Source organism: Canis lupus, chromosome 11 (assembly GCF_011100685.1).
Source record: "Canis lupus familiaris isolate Mischka breed German Shepherd chromosome 11, alternate assembly UU_Cfam_GSD_1.0, whole genome shotgun sequence".
NCBI classification, from domain to species: domain Eukaryota; kingdom Metazoa; phylum Chordata; class Mammalia; order Carnivora; family Canidae; genus Canis; species Canis lupus.
Window position 1 is genome coordinate 58,541,932 of NC_049232.1, and position 6,817 is coordinate 58,548,748.

The following is a 6,817-nucleotide window of genomic DNA, read 5'->3' on the forward strand; positions in this document are numbered from 1 at the left end:
CTGAGCCACCGGGGCTGCCCACAAGGGCTCCCTTTTCTGCACATCTTGCCAACATTTGTGATCTCTTGTCTTTCCGATAATATCTATTTAATAGGTGTGAGGTGATACAGCAGTTTTGATTTGCATTTTCATGATGATTCGTGATCCAATTTGCATAAGTGTAACCAATTCACATGTTTAAAAAATAAGATAGACTCTGGTTACAGCCCTAACATTGGGGCTTCTGCAGGTTCTGGGCAAAGAGGAAACTTTGGCTCAGTTTGGGGTTTTAGTGTGCTTCATCTTTGAGAGACTGTGCCTGAGGCTAGCCACGGGGCTGAGACTACACATGGGCACCTTGAGCATATAAAGGCGGGCCCTTAGGCATCCTTTCTGACAGCCTTGGGACTGCCTGCTACAAAGACTATCCTCAGTCATACTTTTTTTTTTAAGATTTTATTTATTTATTAATGAGAGGCAGAGAGAGAGAAAGAGAGAGGGAGAGGCAGAGACACAGGCAGAAGGAGAAGCAGGCTCCATGCAGGGAGCCTGACATGGGACTCGATCCTGGGTCTCCAGGATCCCGCCCTGGGCTGAAGGCAGCACTAAACCGCTGAGCCACCTGGGCTGCCCTCAGTCATACTTTCTAATATTTTTGAAATTGGGGTGAATCTTAAAACAAGTGTCATTTTATTGCTTTTGCTTTCCCCCCCAAAAAAGCTGTTAAAAGCTAGAGATATGGTGTGTCCTTTATAATTGAGGGCATCTTCAAATCAAAGGGACATTTACATAACACATTTATAGAACTTTAGATTTATGAAGTGTCATAGCTGGTAGGCATTAAAGATCAGATGATTCAGCAAACTTTAAAGGCTTTTCCATTGTTTTCTGAATCTGGTCTATTTTTTTTTTTTTTTTTTTTGACATAAGTCTTTAGAGAAGCTCTAAGGAAACCAACAGATCAAAGCACAGTGAGGTAATAGGTAACCCAGCACACTTACCCTCCTCTCTGCTGACCTACACTCTTGAAAAGAGCTTTTCTTTTCTTTTCTTTTTTTCAGATTTTTATTTATTCATGAGAGATACAGAGAGAGAGAGAGAGAGAGAGGCAGAGACACAGGCAGAGGGAGAGGGAGAAGCAGGCTCCATGCAGGGATCCTGACATGGGACTTGATCCCGGGTCTCCAGGGTCACACCCTGGGCTGAAGGCGGCACTAAACCACTGGGCCACCGGGGCTGCCCGAAAAGAGCTTTTCAAGAGGACTTTGAAACTTAATGAAAAGTTGCAAGCCAGCTCTTTCATCTTTGGTGCAAAAACCACTATGTGAGTCTTTTCTAAACAACAATTTTACTGAAATATAATTGACATAATAAGCTGCAGATTTGTAAAGTGCAACTTTGATGTTTTGACATGTAGACACCCATGAAACCAGGACTGCAATCAAGATATTAAATATACCCACCATACCTAAAAGTTTCTTCATGTCCCTTTATAAACCCTTTCTCCAGGAGCACCCAGGTTGCTCAGTGGTTGAGCATGAGCATCTGCCTTTGGCTCAGGTCGTGATCCTGGGGTCCTGGGATCGAGTCCCATATAAGGTTCCCTGCAGGGAGCCTGCCTCTCCCTCTGCCTGTGTCTCTGCCTCTTGCTTTGTCTCTCATGAATAAATAAATAAAACTTTAAAAATAAATGAATGAATGAATGAATAAATAAATAAATAAATAAATAAATAAATAAATAAATAAACCCTTCCTCCTTACCTCACCCCATCCATCTTCAAGCAACACTGATTTGCTTCCTGTCCCTATAGGGATTAGTTTTTATCTTCTAAAGTTTTACATAAATGGTATCATACAATACATACTTTTGTTTGTTTGCTCTGGATTCTTTCATTCAGCATAATTACTTTGAGATTCACCCATGTTCAAGCTTTTCGTTGCTGACTAGTATTCCAGTAGATGGATGTCCCTCTATGTTTACTCACTTGCTGCTAATGCACATTTGAGGGGTTTCCGTTTTTAGCTATTAAAAAGAAAGCTCTATAAATATCCATTTACAAGTCTTCATGGAGACATATGTTTTCATTTTCCTTAGGATTATTACCTAGGAGTGGAATAGCTGGAGCTGATCAAATGGTAGGTCCATGTTTAACTTTTCAAGAAACTACCAGCTTGTTTTTCAAAGTGGGTGTGCCGTTTTATGTTCCCACCAGCTGTGTATGACAGTCTAGCTGCTCCACATCCTCACCAACACTTGGTATGGTCATTAAAAAAATTTTTTTTAGCCACCTTAATGCATGTGTGGGGGTATCTGATTGTGGTTTTAATTTCCATTTGCCTAATGACTAATGACGTTGAGCATCTTTTCATGTGCTTATTTGCCACCTTCTGGGTGGAGTGTCTGTACATTACTGGTCCTTTAACTGCTTCAGAGTTTGTTTTCTTGTAAAGTTTCTGCAGTTATGAGAATACTTTGAGGTATTTTGCTCTCTATTTTTCTATTTTAAAATTTTGTTGACAGAGCTGTTAGATAAACAGCACCATTAGTCGGAAATAAGATCCACGTAAACTAACAGCTATCTAGGTAGGCTGGAGCTTACTGCATAGACGAAGACTCTTCATGCTTACCCAGGCTGGCAGAAACGAAGGTGGATGGAGGAAACAATGACATATAATTGAGAAACAGTTAGAGAGGTTGAGACAAAGAAGCCAGGTAGGGAAATATTAACTCTGCCCCACCCAAAGTCTTTCCTTTCACACTGCCTCTATCATAGCCGAGCTCTCACAGTCTTTTTTCCCCCCAAAATTACTTTCTAAATTATGATTATGGAAGAACGTTTTGTGATTTCACAGCAAACACATTAAGGAGATGACAAACTTAGCTCAGCAGCAGAATCTAGCTGCAGGTTGTTCCTTGTGGTAAGGCTCCCAAGAACTTTTTCTTTTCTTTTCTTTTTAAAGATTTATTTATTTATTCATGAGAGACACAGAGAGAGAGAGAGGCAGAGGGAAAAGCAAGCAGGCTCCCTGCAGGAGCCCGATAAGGTACTCAATTCCGGAACACCAGGATCACGCCCTGAGCTGAAGGCAGATGCTACAACCCCTGAGCCACCCAGGCGTCCCTCTCAAGAACTTTCATAGTGGGCCTCTTGATCAGAAATGCACAGATAGGCAAAAGAGTGTATCCATATACCAGTGTCAACCCGTAGTAAGTCTCGTATTTTTTTTTAAAGGACTTTGTACAAAAATGCAGTAATAAGCCTACAGTTTGCATTTGTCTAACAAATAGGTGTGGAAGAGTGAGGACACTGCCTAGACCGGGGTTCTGGAGACGATCTGTCATGAAGTGAAATGGGTGTGGCCCAGTGTAAAGAACTGAAGGGTTTGGGCAAAGAGGAAAGTGAAGATGGCACTCAAGATGAAGCAGGGTAAAGAGCTAGGGATGGAAGAGGTGAAGAGGAGATGGAGAATCTGCACCCAGCTCTCCTCCCTTTTCCTCATTGGCCTGTAGGGGACGAGGCATTTCTGCTGTTCCCACACCTTCTGTCCACTCTTCTTACCACCTTCTGTCCAGGTCCTTCCAGATGGAGGAGGAATTGCTCAAGCACTCAAAGCACAGGGCGATTACCAAACTACATTCTAGTAGAGGGTGGAGTCTCTGAGCTGATGTTTCTTCTTTTGCAAACAGTCCCCTTGCTGCAGTGCACTGGGTCAGGGCCTGGACATTTGCCCTTCTACCTAAGTATTTTTGCATCAATTGTATGTGGTCTGTTCCAGATCTTTCCATCACTCTTGAGTGATAAAAGTCATGCAGGCCTTCCTGAGATTCCAGGCCTAAATAGCATAATCTAATTTGGCTTAACAAAGAGGTCTGCACTGGCAGACAATTGGGTGCTTACTTATCAGTTAATAAAAAGATATTTTATTTTCCATTTGGTTGTTCTCATGTGCACATTCCATCATTAGGGATCCCTGAAGTTGTCTGAGTACTAGGACTTCAGCCACTCAACTGAGACTCTCACACTCCCCTAGTTAATCCTAAACAAGGTCCCAATCCAAAGGGAGCCCAAAAAAGAGGCAAAAATGGTGTCCAAGATAGAAGGACTGCAACGAGGGTCGAAGTGCCAGAAATTCAGAAGGTAAATAGAAAGTGGTAACAGGCTCCCTTTGAGCTTCCTCTCTGGGTAGAGAGAGATTTTATGATCCAGCAGTGAACAAGTCAGACATTGTCTGACGGAGGATTAGAAAAAAAGGGGTGTATGTGGATTTGTCATGAAAAAGAGAGAGTGAGGGAGATGGCACAGGACTGTGCCCCCATTCTTGGACTGTACTGAAGCTCCTAATAAAGAGAAAACAATGGATTAAACAATGGAGTTTACTCATGAGAAAGTTTTTGGGACTCTAAACTATAAGCACTACTGATTTGAGGGGGGCTAAGTCGGTTGAATGTCCAACTCTTGATTACAGCTCAGGTCCTGATTACAGGGTCGAGATAGGGCTCCATGCTAAGTGGGGAGTCTGCTTGAGCTTCTTTCTCTCTCTGCCTCTGCCCCTCTCCCTACTTGCACTCTCTCTCCCTTTCTCTAAATAAATACATAAATAAGTAAAATCTTAAAAGAAAAAAAAAAAAGAACTGGAGAGAGGACCATTGTTTCCACTTTCTTCCAGAACCCAGCGCTGATCTGTAAAGTGGGTATTACTACTTATTCTCCAGAAACTGTTTCACTACGGTTCTTCTCCTCTTTCATATATACAGAGGACCTCTCTGTACTTTTCAGCTGTCTTGCAGTTGACTGGGGCCATGGCTCTGGACATTTGTAGTCTGATACGAAGAGCTGGTGAGTAACCAGTAAGCCTTTTCTTTACTTTTCTTTAAGCTTGCTTGGTTGACCAGGGAGGTTTCCTGCTCCTGATGGGGCAGCTACGGAACTGTGAAACTTCTCTGAGCCTGAATTGTTGAGTTACTACATGGAAATGTAGCTACATGCTACATGTCCTAAAGGGTTCCCCAGATCTTTATTAGATTTTATGGCAATGAGAAATAAACCTTTGTCATGGCAAGCCACTGGGACATTAGCATTTGTTCTTGTGCCAAAGTCTGGCTTGGCCTACAGGACTGATAGTTTGGTAAGATTCAAAAATAGTACCCCTGGCACAGACTACCATAGCAGGGGAAAGAGAAAGGCCCGTTAGAGTTACCTTGCAGACAGTGTGGCACCAGAATAGGAGAGGAAAGACAAGATAGATGCTATGTGGTAATTGTGGCTAGCATATTGCTATGTGACACATACACATAAGGTACCCTTTTGGAGGTTTTTGAGAATATTCAAGCGAGGATTTTAAGGGGTGGGGAAGTGTGTCAACAAAGAAAACTTTGTATTATTTAATATTAACACAAATTCATTTGTATTCAGAGGCTGGTGAGACTAGGTGTCTCTAGTGTTAATTGAGTGGTAGGATATCTTTTGTTGGGGAGAGCTTGCAGTTCTAGAACTGATTGTAGTTCGTATATTCGTCTTTATTCCTTTGTTAAAGAAGAACTGCCAAACACTGCTCAAGAAGTTGCTAGAAATTTCAGGATCTCCCTAGAGTTCATGTCAGATTTACCTCTAAACTTCCAGGGATGTCGAGTTTTCTTGGTGAACAGAATTTCGATGATTTCAATTGAAACACGATTTCAATTTCATAGTTTTCTCATGAAACTGAATACAGACAGGAAAATACTTTCTAATGTATATATATATATGTATATATATACACACACATATTATACATACATTATATGTATATATTATTGTACATTAATATACATATATTAAGACTTGCCTGTTTCCGAAATTTCTAGCACAGTTCATACTATACATCAAAATTTATGTGACTACTTTCCAAAATTGTGAATTTGGAAAAAAAGATAAAGAGCTCTTGGTGTGCCCCGAGTCAATAATTCAGAACAGTTCAACAATAGGTAGAAAGCGGGACTCCTGGGTAGCTCAGTGGTTGAGTGTCTTGCCTTCAGCTCAGAGTGTGATCCCGGGGTCCTGGGATTGAGTCCCGCATCAGGGTCACCGCAGGGAACCTACTTCTGCGGGTGTCTCTGCCTCTCTCTTTCTGTCTCTCATGAATAAACAAAGTCTTAAAAAAACAATACGCAGAAAGCATGATCTTCAGTTGTCAACTGGTCAATCCCTTATCCAATTTGAGTTTGAATATTTATACTTCCTTGAAACTGGCAGCAATGATCTCATTGTTTCTTATTTATTTATTCATGAGAGAGACACACACACACAGAAAGAGAGAGAGAGAGAGAGAGAGAGAGAGGCAGAGACACAGGCAGAGGGAGAGGCAGGCTCCATACAGGGAGCCCGATGTGGGACTCGATCCCAGGTCTCCAGGGTCACACCCTGGGCTGAAGGCAGCGCTAAACTGCTGAGCCACCCGGGCTGCCCTCCATGATGTTTCATGTTCAGCAGCTCAGATAGATGCCCTATCACATTGGGAAGAAAATGAAGTCTTATGGGCCTCTAGGAATCTGACAAGCTAAGCGTCTCATAGCTTTTGACACCCCAAAACAATTAATCTTGCAGCGGTATCTTTTTTTCAAGGCTCCTATGACATAACTCTGTGATTATATGGTTAAATATATCTAATCTAAATAAAATAAACTTCCATGTTGCTTCGATTTTGAAATATCATATGAAACAGCAGAAGCAGGAAGAATATTAAAAGTCTTGACTACTTCCTCCAGAAACAGGGCAGTCACTGTTCCCATTTTGCCCACCAGCTATCCATATCCATCTTTCTGGTTAACAAAAGCCCCATTCTGTTTGGGTAGTGGGTA